The sequence below is a fragment of the Hemitrygon akajei genome, unplaced genomic scaffold, assembly GCF_048418815.1.
Source record: "Hemitrygon akajei unplaced genomic scaffold, sHemAka1.3 Scf000096, whole genome shotgun sequence".
In the NCBI taxonomy this organism is placed as follows: Eukaryota; Metazoa; Chordata; class Chondrichthyes; order Myliobatiformes; family Dasyatidae; genus Hemitrygon; species Hemitrygon akajei.
The window spans coordinates 1,217,897-1,240,982 of record NW_027331982.1 but is presented as its reverse complement, the minus strand read 5'-3'; positions in this window follow the sequence as shown (position 1 = coordinate 1,240,982).

The window sequence follows — 23,086 nt, the reverse complement described above, 5'->3', positions numbered from 1 at the left end:
TTCATTTTCTCAGCCAGTTCACGTGAACCTTCACTTCATTGTTGTACTCCATGTCCAACAAACTATATATCATCAATACAGTTAAAACTGGGACAGCAAGTGAGGGATTACACTCTGCCATCTCGCTGTCTACTGGATCATGGAATTCAGTCGGCCTTTGTAAATACCCTTGAAGTGACAATTGATTGATGAACTGACATCACTCCCATGTCACAGCGTATCTACCTTGTGGATATCAATCCGGTAAGATTGAGAAAAGAAGTATTTAAATATTCAAAACGGCTTCTCATTGTCCGCACTCTTGTGAAGTGCCCTTGATCAAAGTCACAATATCTAGGAAGAAGTAAATGAACGATATATAGTTACACAGACAAAGAGACAGAGAAACAGGCAGGCAGAGGACAGGCACACCGGCAGACGGCCAGATAGATAGAGAGATACATGGATAGATAAGTAGATGTGCAGACATGCATATCGACAGACAAACATATTTGTTGTTCTGAGAACCATAATCTGCAAATCAGTGAGCAGAAACGAGGCAAAGGCAATGGAAATAGACAAAGAAGATGCTTTTGTTCTTGCCATGTGATCGCAGGAATGGAGGTCCGTTCTCAGGGATGGCTTCATCAAAACAACTACAGGTGGACACAATAAGTTGTTGTTTTTTTTTTTGATTATCGAAAGCAAACCATTTTCAGATGAGAAGGAACAGCCTGTGACCTGGTGGTCTGCACCGAGTGTGTGGCTTGAACCAGCTTGAGTTGGGAAGGACAAAATCAGTTACCAAGATCACATGTCGGGGGAAAGTGCCATAAAGTTTGAGTCCACGAAATTGAAAGCTATTAGATTAATGTGATAAGGGAAAGAGAGGAATAGAGGTTTTCAGGAGTACATGCAGCGACAACTCTGTGGAGACCAGCCATCGCGGAAGTGAATGACCCAAAGTTGGGTTCTTGAAGGTTATATCCGTGTGTCGAGGAACGCCCGGCCAGCGTGGATTACTTTCCCCCAGTATTACCTTCCCATGCGTTGACTCTTTGTGGCGGGTAAACTTAATGGGCGCACACGCACAGGTATGTACTCTTCATTTATAACACAGTCGCTTTCCACAATGTACATTTCATCCTCGAGGATGATTCACCTGTCATTACACCACGTCAATTCGGGTCTCGGCCCGAAACGTCGACAGCGCTTCTCACTATAGATGCTGCATGGCCTGCTGTGTTCCACCAGCATTTTGTGTGTGTGGTTGTTTGAATTTCCAGCATCTACAGATTTCCTCGTGTTCGCACGTCAACCAATGCCTCCACTTTACCCACTGCCATAGATAGGCCTGGTTTGGCCTCAGGCATTTGACAATGTAGACAACTTTATTTTTCCCAAAACTGTGTATCGCTACGATGTCATTCCAAGGTGTGAAAGAGAAAGATTGTTAGAACACCTCCAAAGTAGCAGAGTCTGTAGAAAGTGAATTCCCGTTATCCCTAACCCACGGGATTGAGTCAAGGGTGCAAGTGTGCCAATTTTCAACATGGAGATGACAGGGCGGTGAAAGATCAATTAGAGCATGGAACTTTATGCGAAACACTGGCCGTTATTTAGGATTATATGGTAGCGGGGCAGGAGGGGGTCGTGTGCATCATCGGAGTAACAACAAAAGGTAATTCAGCCGGAATAAGAAAAAAACAGCAGTGTTTTCCCTATCGTTGTGAGGTGTCTAGTTGGAAGATGAGATGCCGTTCTCCTCATTTATGTTATGCATACGATGGCAGTGGAGAAGGTCCCAGACAGAGGAAAGAAGTCCGAATATCAGTGGATTAAGCATTAAATTGTGATGAGCTCAGGATCAACCATGCTCGCAGTCCGAGCAAATCCAGGTTGTGTTTTATTTTCCAATGTAGTGGAGACATCATTGTGAACCCTGAAAGTGCAGTCGGCTCGGTCAGCAGGGCACAGCCCTAGCAAGCTAATTAAGGTCTGAGACCTTGGTAAAGTTATCTCAGAGCTCAAATCCCTTGCGGTGCCCAAACTTTTGAATGGTGCTCCTTTCCTATTTTTCACTCTAAAATTGTACAAAACAAAAATAATGTACTAAACTTGCATAAAACTTTGTAAAAAAAAAGTTTCAACTTCAACTTTATGACTTCTGGAGATCATGTCATCTTGTCTTCACTTAAATATTCACAGTAGCATAAATTTTGACCAGTGGTGCCCCAGACTTTTGCAAGCCACTGTATGTCTGCTAATAATAGTTTAGCTTCTGTGTGTAACACCCCCTGGTACTCCGCTTCAAGGAGAGAATGACAGATTTTCCGCTGATATCGGAAATATTACATGTTCGGCAATTTCCTGGTGAAGCACTTTTGCAGCGACTCCACAGCAATCACGTCCATCACTCCGGGGAGCAGAAAATCAGACTACTATTATATATTATTGCATCATGACTTTCTCGTCCGTGACGGCATCTGTTCTGAACGTATTGGATGTCCCCATTGTAAATCTGCTTCCATACCTTTATTGATGTTTGGACTTCCATTTTTTTCTTCGTGTACACATCAGCACTCCCGAGAACCTCGACACTCTTTGTGAAAATCCCAGCCATACTCACCCATGGAAGGTAAACTCGTACCTCAATATTGACCACTGTCTGCCCTTCCCTGACTAGCTGAAAAATGACTAATTTAATCCCACAACAGATGGTCCATTGGATATTTATTGCAACGAGTATCTAGAGAGAATGAAGGGTTCTTCTCATGAGCCATTCTGTTCAGACCATTCAATGCATAAGTAAATCGAGGTGGGATATTAGGAACATAAAAACAGAATAAACAATGATATTAGTTTAAGGTTCTTCACTATGTTACAGGAACGTACATACATCTTATTCTTTATTTTATATTTCTATTGCAAGATCTAAAACCGAGACAATTCCCGGAGTGAAACAGAACAGCCCATTGACAGTATAACATTGGTCTATGGTGACAAAGTCCATTGATCCTCGGAATGGACAAGATCAACAATAAATATCATGAACCCGAGAGATGCGTCTGAGATTGTTTCACAACAACATTCACTGACTTCTGCAATCGTCATTTCTTCATCTTTGAGATTTTGTATTTTCGTGTCAAGCTATTCATATTTCATCACTATTGGGAGTTTACTTAAATGACATCATGTTTACTTTAACCCCAGCAGTTGGAAAACACGTCAGTCTTGTGTGATATTAAATAGTCCGTGTGATGGAGCGAGTATAAATGAATGAGCGTGGAGATTCGTCAGCTCAGAGTTTCTCCAGCGAGATCGCGGACAGCTAGAAGACAGGGTGAATCTCAGACAGCATGCGTGAAACCATTTACCGTGTGAGGAAGATATGGTACTTGGCCATTGCCGTGATCGGTGTTCCTGGTAAGAACACAAGCAAATTAACATTTTAAGTTTTGTGTGCGCGGTCCGTGGACTCGTTCAGTGACCGACAGCGCTGTGATGTCGGAGTGTCAGAGAGTGCGGTGTTCACATTGCGACCAATCTCTGTGTTCGTTCAGAAGTTCCCTTCCTTTTTAATTCATGGCTTCCGCTGGAAGTAAACCGGCAGCTGAAGCGGCCGTCGAGAGGAAGATCGGGTAGATGGGTTCATTTTGTAGATTCATAGCAGGCAGTTGTGATTTATCAATGCAAAATCGCTGTCAAGTAAACCCCGATAATCCAGCGCGCTCGCCACCTTTACGGCTATTTGGTTTTATACCGTTTCATCAGAGCAACGTGCTTTCAATTCAAAATTCAAGGTATTGTGCTCTGATTAGAGAAATACCTGCAAATTTGAAGGGAACGCGGAAAGCGAATGGACTTTGAGATTTAGGGGAGAGTGGTCGATTGCATTTGTAAGTCAGACTCCGAATATAAGTCAAGTAAGGGCCTGTGTGCGTGTTTTGTACCAGGGTTTATTACCACGCCCTGTTATCCGTGAAGTGAAGCAGGAGTTAAGAGCAAGCCCAGCGGTGTCCGTTTGGGGTCAAATGGGGTAAGGTGCACGCGATACTCCGTTCTTGTACAATATGCTTCGGAACATTTAGAATAATGCTGAAGTAATTCGGAGCGGCCCCAAAAGAGACAGATCCTTTGGAGTACGTTCACTGTCTTTGATGATATAAGCACCAGCGTGCGAAATACTTTAAAGTTCAGCGGGTCAACAATAATCCTTAAAAACGAGAATTGAAACTTTCTGATCGGATTCGTTGAGAGCGTGTGTAGGAAACACGGCCAAGGGTAGTTGCGGAATTTTAAAGAAGCCATCCAATCGGAGGTGGGGGGGGGGTGGGGCTGCTGTGTGCGGGTGATAAACGGGGAGTCAAGAAGGAGACGCAGGTATAGGAACGGTGGAAATGAATTTGCTTTGAACTTTGTAGATGGACAGAGGTGCAGGGAGCGGGTCTTCGCTGCACACTGAGAGTGCCAGGACATAGGTGACAGGAACGCGGTAATCAGCATCGCTGAGAAAGTTGCCGAGGTACCCAGGTTTTACACATCAGTCCAAAACCTGACGGGGGTGATTCATATTGATTACTCTCAAGCGCTCTCGGCGATCCGTTGATAACGCCTTCTTCCCAAACCCTGTTCCTTTTCCACTATCGAGTACCTTCTCCGTTCACCCCGCATGCATTTGTGAGAGGGATCTGAGATTCCCGCATTACTCCTTTTAAACCCCCCAAAAAAGAGTTGTCTGCACAGTTTGATTGTTCTCAATTTCCAGCTTGTCTCTGCCCTGAGACTCACTGATCGGTGAGACAGTAATTCACTCATTCTGTTTGCTGTTCCCCCAGTGAATTTAGTGGCGATTGTGATCCTGTCCAGGGGAAAGTGCGGCCTCTCCACCTGCACCACTCGCTACCTGGTGGCCATGGCAACGGCGGATCTACTAACTATCATTCTTCAAATCATATTGTGGCGGGTCAGTTATTATTACTTCCCTGGGACTTTCCTGGACATCACCCCCGTTTGCAGTGCGATCTCTGCCCTGGGACAGGCAGCCACTGACTGTTCTGTCTGGTTCACCGTCATGTTTACATTTGATCGGTTTGTCGCCATCTGTTGTCAGAAGCGGAAAGCGAAGTATTGCACCGGGAAAACTGCGGCTGTGGTTCTGACAACAACCGGCGTTCTGAACTGTGTTAAAAATGTGCCCATTTTCTTCATATATCAGTCTGTGAACGTGATTGACAATATACCCTGGGACTGTATTACGAAGCCAGTCTACTATACGGATCCCGGGTGGGTGGGATATGACTGGTTTACCATAGTTCTAACACCATTACTCCCTTTCCTGTTAATACTACTGCTCAACGCTCTGACTGTCAGACACATTTTAGTGACTAGTCGCGTCCGTAAGGGGCTGAGGGGACAGAGCAAGACGGAGAACGGCAGTGACCCGGAGATGGAGAGCAGGAGGAGGTCTGTGATCTTACTTCTCACCATCTCCGGAAGCTTCATCATCCTGTGGTCGGTGTATGTTGCCGAATTCCTTTATTACATCATCGCCGGAGTGGATCAGAATAATTACAACGATTCGGAATACATACTTCTACACTCTGCATACATGCTGGTGATATCAAGTTGCTGCACAAACACGTTTATTTATGGGGTAACTCAGTCCAAGTTCAGAGAGCAGTTCATCAGCGCAGCAAAATATCCGCTCAAGTCAATTATTCAACTAATTAATGAACAGAATATCTAAGATCTTCACAGAGGCCGTCGCAGTGTTTTCATCTTGTTACTATGGAACTGACGGTCACCGGAGAATGAGGCAGAGGTGAGAAATAAACTGTTTTATAGCCCGAGATAGACACAGCACGGGAACAGACTCTTCGGCATCCGCAGCCCGCGACCTCCACCTCCTAACAATTACTCAACTCATTCCAGCATTTTCTTCACCACATTCCCGCTCCCGTTCCAGCCACACCCCTTTAGACAATGATGGAGCTGTTCAGGATCTGAGGACATTTAAGACCAAATCGGGCGATTTACATAGATTTTGCCGGGTAATAGTTCAATGTCATTGTGTGGTGACTTAAGGATAATACCAGTTGTAGATATTAGTATTGGGACAATGTTTACCCTGCTCGTGTACCATGGGTTTTCTATTTCCCCTTTCAAGTCAACGTATTTCGGGTATCTTCGCTTTTCGATTTTCTGTAAGTGGTGTGTTATCTGGAATGGTTGTATCTATTAAGTACGTTGTTCTAGCTTCTTTATCCTGTAATATTATAACCGGAAGGACATCATGTATTGCAATGCTCATGGACCAGAATCTTTCATTTCCCTCTTTCACGCCAGCATAGTTCAGATGACTCTCCCTTACTGATTTCTGTGGTATTCTGCGTGTTTTCGATAGCCATGCCTCTTTATAGGTTGATTTTACTGGTTTACACTGCAATATTATATCCGGACGGGTATCGGGTACTGCCCTATCTGCAATGAACGATCAGTCGTAATATAATTGTAGGACTCGGCCTCGGAAACTGTATTTATACTAATGTGAGGTACCTTGTGTATCAGGCGTTTGTATTGTAAAGTACGGTTTTGGTGAATGACTCTTACCGCTGCTTTCTGCCTGTGTAAGACATCAGACTGAATTAAACTGTTGTAGGACTCTGTAATGTGTTGGATAGCTTCTGTGTTTTCCTCGGCATTTTCTACTTTTATCGTCTTGAATTTGTTGGCCTTTCATTGTGTAATTTTGATATTTTTGTGCTAACCACCTGACACCTTTTTACCACAAGCAACCACTCCGTTTCTGGAAGGTGGTCTCCAAAACTGAAACAGGCGTTGGACGCTTCCTGTCGACATCTACTCTGCTCCGATTTAGGTGACGTCCATAGAAGTTCATGTCTATCCATTGGTTAATCATTTCATCCATGGCGACGCTGTAGACGTAGCTTCACTGTTTCTGACATGTGGAGAGTGTGATGGGACAGTCTGGAGTGAGATGTACTCTGTATATGACCACGGATGTGTGTGATGGGACGGTGTGATAGATAGATAGATAGATAGATAGATAGATAGATAGATAGATAGATAGATAGATAGATAGATAGATAGATAGATAGATAGATAGATAGATAGATAGATAGATAGATAGATAGATAGATAGATAGATAGATACTTTATTCATCCCCATGGGGAAATTCAACTATTTTTCCAATGTCCCATACACTTGTTGTAGCACAACTAATTACATACAATACTTAACTCAGTAAAAATATGATATGCATCTAAATCACTATCTCAAAAAGCATTAATAATAGCTTTTAAAAAGTTCTTAAGTCCTGGCGGTTGAATTGTAAAGCCTAATGGCATTGGGGAGTATTGACCTCTTCATTCTGTCTGAGGAGCATTGCATCGATAGTAACCTGTGGAGGGAGCTTCACTCTCTGTCTGACCCCGGAAGTGTGTGATGGGACGGTGGGGTGTGAGCCTCACTCTGTGTCTGACCGCTGGTGTGTGTGATGAGACGGTGGGGAGTGAGCTTCACTCTGTGTCTGAGCCCTGGAGTGTGTGATGGGTCGGTGGGGAGGGTGCTTCACCCTGTGTCTTACCCCGGGATTATTTGAAGCTAGGATGCTGAAAGAGCGTCACTTCGTGTTTGACCCCGGGTGTGAGTGATAGGACGGTGTATACGGAATTTCACTCTGCGTCTGAACCTGAGGAATGTGTGATGGATGATGCAGATGGAGCTGCCCTCTGTTTCGGACACAAGGACTGTGGGATGGGATGATGCGGATGGAGCTGCTCTCTGTTTCGGACACAAGGAGTGTGTGATGGGAAGATGCGGATGGAGCTGCTCTCTGTTTCGGACACAAGGAGTGTGTGATGGATGATGCGGATGGAGCTGCTCTCTGTTTCGGACACAAGGAAGGTGTGATGGATGATGCGGTTGGAGCTGCTCTCTATTTCGGACACAAGAAGTGTGGGATGGGATGATGCGGAGGAAGATTCACTCTCTGTCTGGCCCCGGGCGGGTTTGATAGGATGATGCGGACCGAGTTCCATTGTGTTTGTGATCCCCGGAATGCATAATGGAACGGGCAGGGAGTTTCACTCAGTGTCTGAGGAGACGAGGCCGAATGAGCTTCACTTGGTGTCTGACCCCGTGAGTGATGCGAGGATGAGGAATGAGCCTCTCCGCGGGGCTGCATCAATGTCACAGCGTTCGGATGGAGCCGGGTCCGATGGAACAGTTGGGAATGAAACCCGGAACGCGCCCGTTAAAGGGGAGGATGGCTTTAAAGGGGACGGCGGGGAAGCGGTCAAAATGTCTCCATCCCAAACCACGGTTCACGCATTCGAATGTTCACAATCTCATTCTCAGTCCGGGTCTGGGTTCCTGCAGAGATCTCAGTTCCTTCTTCCATTTCTGGCAGAACTGATTGTACTGCAGACTAAAACAGATGGAAGGATACAGATGAAATAAACATATTACACAACAGTGTCAGTAACAGGTGAGTGGCTTAATGTTTCAATAACACTCATTGACAAATATTGCCAGAAAACCCACGGATCGGCTGAAGTTTTATCACATTATTAACACAAGCACTCATCTGATTCCAGATCCAGCTCCGTCAGTGATGGGTTTGTACTGAGAGCGGAGACGAGATCCTCGGCACCAGAATCTGAGAAGCCGACTTTGTGCAGCCTGGAGATGAGAGAGAGTGAGGGTGAAGGACACAGAGAGACAGGAGGCGGTACAAATCCCCAATGTTTATCAGTAACACAATTACTGATCACATGAATGTTCAGTGTCAGACACCCAGTGACTTTAAACACAATCTCCCACAGTCTGGTACTTACCACAGTTTCTGTATTTTACACTCCGGGTTCCTCAGAGCCACAGACACCAGTTTCAATACTGAATCTCCCAGTTTATTTCACTCAGGTTCAGCGTCGTCTGTAACTCAGTGGGACGGATGGTCACCAGCACTGAACACCCTGGGAGCAGCATGCCCTGGATTAAACTGTACACAATGTCAGATATCTGGCACCGGAATTCAGGATCTGTGCATGTGTATTGGGGTTCTCTGTCCCTCCGGCTGTCAGCAAAATCAATGTTGTCATTGAATTCATCAAAACTATCCAATATAAACAGCAACACCTCTGAGTTGTGTTCTATTTGAAGGCTACTGATGTGTTCATTAATAATACGCCGACTCTGAGACGGGCATCAGTATTATCCGACAACGTAACGTGTCAACACTCTCAGGCTGTATGACCGTTAAAGTGACAGACTCAGTCCAGACTCCGGGTGCAAGGAATTGTGCAAAATCTTCATGAAGCTTGTCATTCCCGGTGAAGCCGCTAGATACTCCATTCTGTAGATACTGAACCGGGTCAATAACTTTACTGGGTATTTTTTATACGCGGCCCAATAGTAACAGGGACATCGAGGAGCAGATCGGGAAACCGATCCTGGAAAGGTGTAAGAAGAACAGAGTTGGCGTGATGGGAGATTTTAATATCCAAAATATCGATTGGCATCTCCTTAGAGCTAGGGGTTTGGATGGAGTGGAGTTTGTTAGAACATAGAACATAGAATAGTACAGGACATTACAGGCCCTTCGGCCCACAATTTTGATCCGACCCTCACCCCCTGCCTCCCTTATAACACCCCACCTTAAATTCCTGCATATACCTGTCTAGTAGTCTCTTAAACTTCACTAGTGTATCTGGCTCCACCACTGACTCAGGCAGTGCATTCCACGCACCAACCACTCTCTGAGTGAAGACCCTTCCTCTAATATCCCCCTTAAACATCCCTCCCATTACCTGAAAGCAATGTCCTCTTGTACTCTGCAGTGGTGCCCTGGGGAATAGGTGCTGGCTGTTCACTCTGTCTATTCCTCTTAATATCTTGTACACCTCTATCATGTCTCCTCTCATCCTCCTTCTCTCCAAAGCGTAAAGCCCTAGCTCCCTTAATCTCTGATCATAATCCATACTCTCTAAACCAGGCAGCATTCTGGTAAATCTCCTCTGTACCCTTTACAATGCTTCCACGTTAGGTGTGTTCAGGAAGGATTCTTCACAAAATATGTAGAAAGCCTATGACGAAATGTGGCAAAAATTCAGTAAGATTAGTCAAACATGATTTTCCACGGTCAAATCTATGTTGACTGTTCCTAATCAGACCCTGTCTATCCAGATAATTATATATACTACCTCTAAGAATACTTTCCATTAATTTACCGAGTCTGTGACGTCTGATGATGTCAAATACGTCCCCATCCCCGAGTGTTCCGACTTCCTTGAGGTGTTTAGTAAATAGATGGCAACCACACTACTGCCCCATCGGTGCCATGACAATGCTATATAGTGAGGGTATCTCGATGACAGTTTGATCCTTTCTAACCGGTGTGTGGAACATATAACACGTGTAAGGCTGGTTATTCGGAGACCGTTAAGACTCGCCTGTTTGCGAAATTAGACTGAGATCCGCGTCCCCGAGGTCTCTTCTTTGGGATTTGTCACTTCATGATTTCTATATTTTATGAGTCTTTGGAATGGATAGATCTATTAAATAAGTTGCCCTTGCTTGTTTATCCTGTACTACCGCACCGACCCGTTATAATGGTTTGTCCAATCTGCAATAGGTTGATCTGACATAGTATAATTTGTGGTATTTAGACTCTAAAAATGGATCACATTGTATGCATGTGCGGTGTGACTTCATTTCCAGCTTTGCATTTTAAAGCCAGATTTAGATGAACGATGTTTGCATTTGATTGTGGCTGTGTAACTATTCAGATTGTGTTGAGCGGTTACAGGGTCCTGTAGTGCATTCGATTGTCTATTTATTTTTCTTGGCATTTTTTAAATTTATCGAGCTTGCTTAGATCGTGGGGATATCTTCCATGAAGAACAAAGCTCTTCCATTGGTTCACGTTTTCTATAATAGTGGTAATTACGGGGCTGTAGCTGAGGAGAAAATGGCGTCTAACAGCGACTCATTTGTTTGCACCTTCGGAAGCAGCTCTGTTTCTGTGTTTAATATCTCTCTTGTTCCCCTTTAGGTTTATTTTGAAGATCCTGGCCTCACGTTACACGCTGACTTCGATTATTCGCGGGAATGGACCCGCCATCGGGGTCTCACGACTGGCCGTTCTTCCACTCGTCCTAGAAGATTAGGGCGCCTTCGGAGCTTCCGGATTTCTTGGCCCTGGAAGCGGGCGGACCCGAGTTTGGTGCTTCTACAGGAAATCGGTGTATCCTGATCGGCAGAAGATCGAAAGCAGCAAGTTGGCTGTTGGCTGTGTGCCTAGAGACCCGAGTTCTTTGGGCAGAAAAAGTGAAGCAACAGATTATTAACACCATAAATCAGCGAGTGTTTGAGTCTCGGGGCCAACTCTTTTTCCCTTATTAGGGAGAGAGAGAGCCTGTGGTATGTCGAATCACCGGGTGAACAAATTGTCTTTGGGGTACTGCAAGTCTGTGTCTTTATTGATGTTTTGTTGCACGTTTGAATGCTAGCTGGGGGGCGCCTATCTTTTTGTTTTGCTGGTGGTGTAGGGTGGGATGTTTTCTTTGCTGCTGCTTACGCGTGGGAGGGAGGAGCTGCGGGGAATTTTGTAACATTTAACTGCCATTCACTCTTTGGGACACTCTACTGTTTTCGTGGATTTTTATGAAGAAAAACAATTTCAGGATGTATATTGTACACATTCCTCGGACATTAAGTATAATCTGCTTTTGAAACCTTTGAAACTTTTGACTTTTCTAGGATGTGCTCTCACTTAAATTTAGTAGCGTACTCTTCTTATTAATCGTCTCAAAGAGGGCCCATATTATTCTTATTATTTACTATGTTTGTATTTGCACATTTTGTTGTATTTTGCACTCGTTCGCTTAGCGTTGTTGGTGCGGACATTCATTGATTCGGTTATGGTTACTGGATTTATTTGAGTATGCCCGCAAAAATGTAGCTAGTCGTTTCCACTTGTATGGTGACATGTGGCTACTTTCGTAATAAATTTACTTTGAATTCTGAATATGACCATTCCTGTTTAAATTGATCCGATAGGACCAGCTGTTCGTCGCCTTCAAAGTGAAATCCTCCCTGTCAACTATTGTCACTTAATTTCCTCTTCAGCAGCGCATTCGGACCCGGTAAGCCTGAGATGCCAATCGTACTCATACGTCAAACACATTTCCATAACCAGGTGTCCATAATACTGTCATTCACAACCACCTGCAGATTTTACAGGATTCACTAGTCTCAGAGATGAGGAAAATAGCGTTAGTAATTGAAATAAATCCGCTAAAGGACTATAAATACTATAATTATATAATATTATAATAAATATTAAAATGAATATAAATATTATATAAATGTAATAGAATATAAATATACATAAATAATATTTAGGGAAGACGTTTGCAAAGCATTGCTTTATCTTCCAATAGACTGTACCATAAAGCACGTCGTCATTTAAACAAGTCATTTATAATTGAAACGTGGTGCTAATAATGTAAATATTGCATTTCAGTTTGACAAGGTGACTGACGTATTTTTAGACTCGGGGATATTTATTTACGCCCCATGAAGCTGCATCGGGGTAGAGCAACAGAATTTGTATATCTTATCCGATTAAAACAGAGTCATCGTGTCTGTGCGTTAGGTCTTCGTGATTATGGATTCAACTGACCTATAGAACATCTTCAGCATCTCACTACAGACATTGAATGACGCCAACCTTCTTAGGATGTAACGAGAGAGGTTTGGAACAGGATGAACACAAATGCAGAGTAAAGTCTGGAATTAGCTCAGACTCAGACTCAAAATTAACAAAACGATATAAACACAATCCACAGGCGAAATCTCAAACAGTAATACGAAAAATGCAACTCTTCCGATTGAGCCCTGAGCGCTCAGTACGAGGACTTCATGCAGGGACTTTCCATGAATAAATATGACAGCAATAATAGGCAGTCTGATAAGGGAGAACGGCATTCATTCTTTTACATTATTACGTTGTATGTCCAGACGCTACATTGGGGGTGAGAACTTGTATTTTCATTTGAGTTGATTGTCCACTCACTGTGCTTCATTTTCGCAGCCAATTCACGTGAACCTTTACTTCATTGTTGTACTCCATGTCCAACAAACCATATATCATCAATACAGTTAAAACTGGGACAGCAAGTGAGGGATTACACTCTGCCGACCCGTTGTCTACTGGATCATGGAATTCAGTCGGTCTTTGTAAATACCCTTGAAGTGACAATTGAATGATGAACTAACATCATTCCCATGTCACAGCGTATCTACCTTGTGGATATCAATCCGGTAAGATTGAGAAAAGAAGTATATAAATATTCAAAACGGCTTCTCATTGTCCGCACTCTTGTGAAGTGCGCTTGATCAAAGTCACAATATCTGGGAATAAGTAGATGAACGATATATAGTTACGCAGACAGACAGACAGAGAAACGGGCAGGCAGAGGACAGATACACCGGCAGACGGCCAGATAGTTAGAGAGATAGATGGATAGATAGGTAGATGTGCAGACACTCATATCGACAGACGCACATATATGTTGTTCAGAGATCCATAATCTGCAAATCAATGAACAGAAACGAGGCAAAGGCAATGGAAATAGACAAAGAAGATGCTTTTGTTCTTGCCATGTGATCGCAGGAATGGAAGTCCGTTCTCAGGGATGGCTTCATCAAAGCAACTACAGGTGGACACAATGAGTTGTTTTGTTTTTGATGATCGAAAGCAAACCATTTTCGGATGAGAAGGAACTGCCTGTGACCTGTTGGTCTGCGCCGAGTGTCTGGCTTGAACCAGTCTGAGTTGGGAAGGACAAAATCAGTTACCAAGATCACATGTCGGGGGAAAGGGCCATAAAGTTTGAGTCAACGAAATTGAAAGCTATTAGATTAATGTGATAAGGGAAAGAGAGGAATAGAGGTTTTCAGGAGTACATGCAGCGACAACTCTGTGGAGACCAGCCATCGCGGAAGCGAATGTCCCAAAGTTAGGATATTGAAGGTTATATCAGAATGACGAGGAGCGCCCGGCCAGCGTGGATTACTTTCCCCCAGTATTACCTTTCCCATGCGTTGACTCTTTGTGGTGGGTACAAACTTACTGGGCGCACACACAGGTATTTACACTTCATTTATAACACAGTCGCTTTCCACAATGTACATTTCATCCTCGAGGAACTCTCGCGATTTTTTGGATGTGATTCACCTGTCATTACACCACGTCAACCAGGGTCTTGTCCCGGAACGTCGACAGTGCATCTCGCTTTAGATGCTGCCTAGCCTGCTGTGTTCCTCCAGCATTTTGTGCGTGTTGTTGTTTGAATTTCCAGCATCTGCAGATTTCCTCGTGTTTTCACGTCAACCAATGCCTCCACTTGACCCACTTCCATAGATCGGCCTGCTTTGGCCTCAGGCATTTGATAATGTGGACCACATTATTTTTCCCAAAACTATGTATCGCTACGATCTCATTCCAAGGTGTGAAAAAGAAAAATTTGTTAGAACACCTACAAAGTAGCAGAGTCTGTAGAAAGTGAATCCCGGTTAAACCTAACCCACGGGATTGAGCCAAGGGCGTAAGTGTGCCAATTTTCAACATGGAGATGACAGGGCGGTGAAAGATCAATTAGACCATGGAACGTTAGGCGAAATACTGGCCGTTATTTAGGATTATATGGTACCGGGGCAGGAAGAGGTCATGGGCATTATCGGAGTAACAACGAAAGATAATTCAGCCGAAATTAGAAAAAAAAAACAGCAGTGTGTTCCCTATCGTTGTGAGGTGTCCAGTTGGAAGATGAGATGCCGTTCTCCTCATTTGTGTTATGCCTACGATGGCAGTGGAGAAGGCACCAGACAGAGGAAAGAAGTCCGAATATAAGTGAATTAAGCATTAAATTGTGATGAGCTCAGGATCAACCATGCTCGCAGTCCGAGCAAATACAGGTTGTGTTTTATTTTCCAATGTAGTGGAGACATCATTGTGAACCCTGAAAGTGCAGTAGGCTCGGTCGGCAGGGCACAGCCCTAACAAGCTAATTAAGGTCAGAGCCCTTGGTCAACGTTATCTCAGAGCTCAAATCTCTTGCGGTGCCCAAACTTTTGAATGGTGCTCCTTTCCTATTTTTCTCACTAAAATTGTACAAATCAAAAATAATATACTAAACTTGCTTAAAATGTTGAAAAAAAAGTTTCACCTTTAACTTTATGACTTCTGGAGATCATTTCAACTTTTCTTCATTTAACTATTCACAATAACATAAATTTTGATCAGGGGTGCCCTGAAACTTTTGCAAGCCACTGTATGTCGCTAATAATTGTTTACTTCTGTGTGTAACACCTCCTGGTCCTCCGCTTCAAGGAGAGAATGACAGATTCTCCGCTGATATCGGAAATGTTCCATGTTCGGCAATTTCCTAGTGAAACACTTGTGCAGCGGCTCCACAGCAATCACGTCCATCACTCACGGGGAGCAGAAAATCAGACTACTGTTATATATTATTGCAACATGACTTTTCCCATCCGTGACGGCATCTGTTCAGAACGTATTGGATGCCCCATTGTAAATCTGCTTCCATACCTTTATTGATGTTTGGACTTCCATTTCTTTCTTCGTGTCCACATCAGCACTCCCGAGAACCCCGTCACTTTTTGTAAACATCCCATCCATACTCACCCATGGAAGGTAACCTCGTACCTCAATATTGACCCCTGTCTGCCCTTCGCTGACGAGCTGACAAAATGACTAATTTAATCCAACAACCGACGACCCATTGATTATTTATTGCAACGAGTATCTAGAGAGTGTGAAGGACTCTTCTCATGAGCCATTCTGTTCAGACCATTCAATACATAACTAAACCGAGGTGGCATATTAGGAACATAAAAACAGAATAAACAATGTTGTGTTGTGTTTACAATGGAAGAGTCAAATAGGCAAATGCTATTGTCTACAACACTATCAATAACGCTAGCAATTTAGCGCATCTGCCAAACAATTGTTGTTACAAATGTAATGAATGCAGATGCTATGTCGGTTTAAACATATACACAAATTCGAGGGTCATGTGTACGGCGGTTGAATTACTTTGCTTCATACCGGTGCGAGCATTGGTGGCCGCTGGTTTACGACACAAAAGACTGCATGTATATCAGTTGTATTCACATATAAAACGCTGTTGGTATCTCCGCCGGTCAGGAAGCATCTATGGAATTGAACAAACAGACGACGTTTCGGGCCAAGACCCTTCATCAGGGGGTAGAAAGGAAGGAGGAAGATGGCAGAATAAGAACCTCTTTGGGAGAGGGAAGGACAAGCTAGAAGGGAATGGGTGTTGCCAGGTTGGCGAAATAACAGTCTGGGTGATGGTAGGTGAACAAGGCAAAGGGCTGCAGAAGAAGGAAGCTGATAGGAGAGGAGAGTGGATCCAAGGAAAAGGGAAGGAAGAGGGGCATCATGGGAAGGCGATCGGCAGATCAGGCGGAGCGATAAGAGGCCGAAGTGGGGAAAGGAAGGAGGGGAAAATACCGGAACTCAACGGAAATCGATGTTCTTGCCATGAGATTGCAGGCTACCTGGACGGAATTTCAGGTGTAGCACATCCGGCCTGAGAGTAACCTCATTGAGGCACGAGAGGAAGTCACGGGTCGACATATCGGAAGGTGAACGGGGATCGGAAAGAAAATTGTTTGCCACTGGGAAGTCTCGCTTCTGTTGATGCAGGTGAGGTGCGACAAAGTGTTAATTAATTTGAAGAAAGGTCTTGGCCAGAAAGGACGACAGATTAATCATTTCCAAAGATGCTGCCTAACCTGTTGAGTTCCTCCAGCATTTTGTGCGTGTTGCAGTAAATTTGATTAAACGTTTACATGCATTCAATATCTCCGTGAGCCTGAAAATGATATTAGTTTAAGGTTCTTCACTATGTTACAGGAATGTACAAATATCTTATTCTTTATTTTATATTTCTATTGCAAGACCTATAACCGAGACAATTCCCCGAGTGAAACAGAACAGCCCATTGACAGTATAACATCGGTCTATGGTGACAAAGTCCATGGATCCTCGGAATGGACAAGATCAACAATAACAATCATGAAACCGAGAGGTGAGTCTGAGAGTGTTTCACAACAACATTCACTGACTTCTCCAATCGTCATTTCTTCATATTTGAGATGTTGCAATTTCGTGTCAAGCTATTCATACCTCATCACCATTGGGAGTTTATTTGAATGACATCATGTTTATTTTAACCCCAGCTGTTGGAAAACACGTCAGCCTTGTGTGATATTAAATAGTTCGCGTGATGGAGCGAGTATTAATGAATGAACGTGGAGATTCGTCAACTCAGAGTTTCTCCAGCGAGATCGCGGACAGCTAGAAGACAGGCTGAATCTCAGACAGCATGCGTGAAACCTTTTACCGTGTGAGGAAGATATGGTACTTGGTCATTGCCGTGATCGGTGTTCCTGGTAAGAACACAAGCAAATTAACATTTTAAGTTTTGTGTGCGCGGTCCGTGGACTCGTTCAGTGACCGACAGCGCTGTGATGTCGGAGTGTCAGAGAGTGCGGTGTTCACATTGCGACCAATCTCTGCGTTCGTTCAGAAGTTCCCTTCCTTTTTAATTCATGGCTTCTGCTGGAAGTAAACCGGCAGCTGAAGCGGCCGTAGAGAGGAAGATCGGGTAGATGGATTCATGTTGTAGATTCATAGCAGGCAGTTGTGATTTATCAATGCAAAGCCGCTGTCAAGTAAACCCCGATAATCCAGCGCGCTCGCCACCTTTACGGCTATTTGGTTTTATTCCGTTTCATTAGAGCAACGTGCTTTAAATTCAAAATTCAAGGTATTGTGCTCTGATTAAAGAAATACCTGCAAATTTGAAGGGAACGCGGGAAGCGAATGGACATTGAGATTCAGGGGAGAGTGGTCGATTGCATTTGTAAGTCAGACTCCGAATATAAGTCAAGTAAGGGCCTGTGTGCGTGTTTTGTACCAGGGTTTATTACCACGCCCTGTTATCCGTGAAGTGAAGCAGGAGTTAAGAGCAAGCTCAGCGGTGTCCGTTAGGGGTCAGATGGGGTAAGGTGCACGCGATACTCCGCTCTTGTACAATATGCTTCGGAACATTTAGAATAATGCTGAAGTAATTCGGAGCGGCCCCCGAAGAGGCAGATCTTTTGGAGTACCGACACTGTCTTTGATGATGTAAGCACTAGCGTGCTAAATAGTTTAAACTTCAGCGGGTCAAATATAAACCTTAAATACGAAAATTGAAACTTTCTGATCGGATTCGTTGAGAGCGTGTGAAGGAACCCCGGCCAAGGGTAGTTGCGGAATTTAAAAGAAGCCATCCAAGCGGAGGTGGGGGGGGGGGGGGGGGGGGAGGGTGCTGTGTGCGGGTGATAAACGGAGAGTCAAGAAGGAGACGCAGGCATTGGAACGGTGGAAATGAATTTGCTTTGAACTTTGTAGATGGACAGAGGTGGAGGGAGCGGGACTTCGCTGCACAGTGAGAGTGCCAGGACATAGGTGACAGGAACGCGGTAATCAGCATCGCAGAGAAAGTTGCCGAGGTACCCAGGTTTTACACATCAGTCCAAAACCTGACGGGGGGAGATTTATATTGATTTCTCTCAAGCGGTCTCGGCGATCCGTTGATAACGCCTCCTTCCCAAACCCTATTACTTTTCCAGTATCGAGTACCTTCTCCGTTCACCCCGCATGCATTCGTGAGAGGGATCTGAGATTCCCGCATTACTCCTGTTAAACCCCCAGAAATGAGTTGTCTGCACAGTTTGATTGTACTCAATTTCCAGCTTGTCTCTGCCCTGAGACCCACTGATCGGTGAGACAGTAATTCACTCATTCTGTTTGCTGTTCCCCCAGTGAATTTAGTGGCGATTGCGATCCTGTCCCGGGGAAAGTGCGGCCTCTCCACCTGCACCACTCGCTATCTGGTGGCCATGGCAACGGCGGATATACTAACCATTATCTTTGAAGTCATATTGTGGCGTGTCAGTTATTATTACTTCCCCGGGACTTTCCTGCACATCACCCCCGTGTGCAGTGTGATCTCTGCACTGGCAGAGGCAGCAACTGACTGTTCTCTCTGGTTCACCGTCTTGTTTACATTTGATCGGTTTGTCGCCATCTGCTGTCAGAAGCGGAAAGCGAAGTATTGCACCGGGAAAGCTGAGCCTGTGGTTCTGACAACAACCGGCGTTCTGCTCTGTTTTAAAAATGTGCCCTACTTCTTTACATTTCATCCTGTGAACGTGATTGACAATATACCCTGGGACTGTATTAGAGAGCCCGGCTACTATACGGATCCAGGGTGGGTGGGATATGATTGGCTTTCTACCGTTCTAGCGCCATTACTCCCTTTCCTATTAATACTACTGTTCAACGCTCTGACAGTCAGACACATTTTAGTGACGAGTCGCGTCCGTAAGGGGCTGAGGGGTCAGAACAATGCGGAGAACCGCAGTGACCCGGAGATGGAGAGCAGGAGGAGGTCTGTGATCTTACTTCTCTCCACCTCCGGAAGCTTCATCATCCTGTGGTCGGTGTATGTTGCCGAATTCCTTTATTACATTATTGCCGGGTGGATCCAGATAGTTACAACGATTCGGAATACACTCTTCAACATTCTGGACTCATGCTGATAATATTATGTTGCTGCACAAACACGTTTATTTATGGGGTAACTCAGTCCAAGTTCAGAGAGCAGTTCATCAGCGCAGCGAAATATCCGCTCAAGTCAATTATTCAAATAATTAATGAACAAAATATCTGAGATCTTCTCAGAGGCGGTCGCTGTGTTTTCATCTTGTCACTATGGAACTGACGGTCACCGGAGAACGAGGCAGAGGTGAGAAATAAACTGTTTTATAGCCCGAGATTGACACAGCACGGGAACCGACTCTTCGGCATCCGCAGCCCGCGACCTCCACCTCCTAACAATTACTCAACTCATTCCAGCATTTTCTTCACCATACTCCCGCTCCCGTTATAGCCACACCCTTTTAGACAATGATAGGGCTGTTCAGGATCTGAGGACATTTAAGACAAAATCGGCAGATATGTAAGCCATTCGTTACTTATGCACAAGAATAAAACGGAAAGGAAGTCAACATTCCACACGAACTTTCAGTAAACCTTACACTTGTCCTTCGCATTGGAAAACCCTGTTGTGGAGAAATATTTAACATCGCAGAAATCATGCATTCTGATTATAATTGTGCAAATTCCTATGGAAATCCCTGATGCCCACTCTGCTCCAGGGAAAGATTGTCATCTCGCCTGACGATTTCGATTAAATTTCCACCCGAGGAAAATAAATGTCGAATCTCCTCTGCATTCACTCCAGTACAGTCGCAAGTTTATTATCACTGTATTTATACTAATGTATAGTACTTTCAGTATCAGGCGTTTGTATTGTAAAGCACGGTTTTGGTGAATGACTCTTACCACTGCTTTCTGCCTGTGTAAGAAATCAGACTGAATTAAACTGTTGCAGGATTCTGTAATGTGTTGGATAGCTTCTGTGCTTTCCTCGGCATTTTCTACTTTTATCGTCTTGAATTTGTTGGACTTTTATTGTGTAATTTTGATATTTTTGTGCGAACCACCTGACACACTTTTACCACAAGCAACCACTCCGTTTCTGGAAGGAGGTCTCCAACATTGAAACTGGTGTTGGACGCTTCCTGTCGACATCTACTCTGCTCCGATTGAGGGGAAGTCGATAGAAGGTCATGTTCATCCAATGGTTAATCATTTCATCCATGGCGACGCTTTAGAAGTAGCTTCACTGTTTTTGACTCTGTGTCTGACCCCGGATGTGTGTGAGGAGACGGCTGGGAGCGAGCTTCACCCCGTGTCTGACCCCGGGTGTGTAAAGGGACGGTGGGGAGTGAGCCTCACTCTGTGTCTGACCCCGGATGTGTGTGAGGAGACGGCTGGGAGGGAGCTTCAACCCGTGTCTGACCCCGGGTGTGTAATGGGACGGTGGGGAGGGAGCTTCATCCAGTGTCTGACCCCGGGATTGTTTGAAGCTAGGATGTGAAAAGAGCGTCACTTAGTGTTTGACCCCGGGTGTGAGTGATTGGACGGTGTATACGGAATTTCACTCTGCGTCTGACTCCGAGGAATGTGTGATGGATGATACGGATGGAGCTGCTCTCTGTTTCGGGCAGAAGGAGTGTGGGATGGGATGATACGGATGGAGCTGTTCTCTGTTTCGGACACAAGGAGTGTGGGTTGGGATGGTGCGGATGGAGCAGCTCTCTGTTTCGGACACAAGGAGTGTGTGATGGGATGGTGCGGATGGAGCTGCTCTCTGTTTCGGACACAAGGAGTGTGGGATGGGATGATGGGGATGGAGTTGCTCTCTGTTTCGGACACAAGGAGTGTGGGATGGGATGGTGAGGATGGAGCTGCTCTCTGTTTCGGACACAAGGACTGTGGGATGGGATGATGCGGATGGAGCCGCTCTCTGTTTCGGACACAAGGAATGTGGGATGGATGATGGGGATGGAGTTGCTCTCTGCTTCCGACACAAGGACTGTGGGATGGGATGATGCGGATGGAGCTGCTCTCTGTTTCGGACACAAGGAGTGTGGGATGGGATGCTGCGGATGGAGCTGCTCTCTGTTTCGGACACAAGGAGTGTGGGATGGGATAATGCGGATGGAGCTGCTCTCTGTTTCGGACACAAGGAGTGTGTGATGGATGATGCGGATGGAGCTGCTCTCTGTTTCGGACACAAGGAGTGTGGGATGGGATGATGCGGATGGAGCTGCTCTCTGTTTCGGACACAAGGATTGTTGGATGGGATGATGCGGATGGAGCTGCTCTCTGTTTCGGACACAAGGAGTGTGTGATGGATGCTGCGGATGGAGCTGCTCTCTGTTTCGGACACAATGAGTGTGGGATGGGATGATGCGGATGGAGCTGCTCTCTGTTTCGGACACAAGGAATGTGGGATGGGATGATGCGGATGGAGCTGCTCTCTGTTTCGGACACAAGGAGTTTGGGATGGGATGTTGCGGAGGGAGCTGCTCTCTGTTTCGGACACAAGGAGTGTGGGATGGGATGATGCAAATGGAGCTGCTCTCTGTTTCGGAAACAAGGAGTGTGTGATGGGATGGTGCGGATGGAGCTGCTCTCTGTTTCGGACACAAGGAGTGTGGGATAGGATGATGGGGATGGAGTTGCTCTCTGTTTCGGACACAAGGAGTGTGGGATGGGATGGTGAGGATGGAGCTGCTCTCTGTTTCGGACACAAGGAGTGTGGGATGGGATGGTGAGGATGGAGCTGCTCTCTGTTTCGGACACAAGGACTGTGGGATGGGATGATGCGGATGGAGCCGCTCTCTGTTTCGGACACAAGGAATGTGGGATGGATGATGGGGATGGAGTTGCTCTCTGCTTCCGACGCAAGGACTGTGGGATGGGATGATGCGGATGGAGCTGCTCTCTGTTTCGGACACAAGGAGTGTGGGATGGGATGGTGCGGATGGAGCAGCTCTCTGTTTCGGACACAAGGAGTGTGTGATGGGATGGAGCGGATGGAGCTGCTCTCTGTTTCGGACACAAGGAGTGTGGGATGGGATGATGGGGATGGAGTTGCTCTCTGTTTCGGACACAAGGAGTGTGGGATGGGATGGTGAGGATGGAGCTGCTCTCTGTTTCGGACACAAGGACTGTGGGATGGGATGATGCGGATGGAGCCGCTCTCTGTTTCGGACACAAAGAATGTGGGATGGATGATGGGGATGGAGTTGCTCTCTGCTTCCGACACCAGGACTGTGGGATGGGATGATGCGGATGGAGCTGCTCTCTGTTTCGGACACAAGGAGTGAGGGATGGGATGCTGCGGATGGAGCTGCTCTCTGTTTCGGACACAAGGAGTGTGGGATGGGATAATGCGGATGGAGCTGCTCTCTGTTTCGGACACAAGGAGTGTGTGATGGATGATGCGGATGGAGCTGCTCTCTGTTTCGGACACAAGGAGTGTGGGATGGGATGATGCGGAT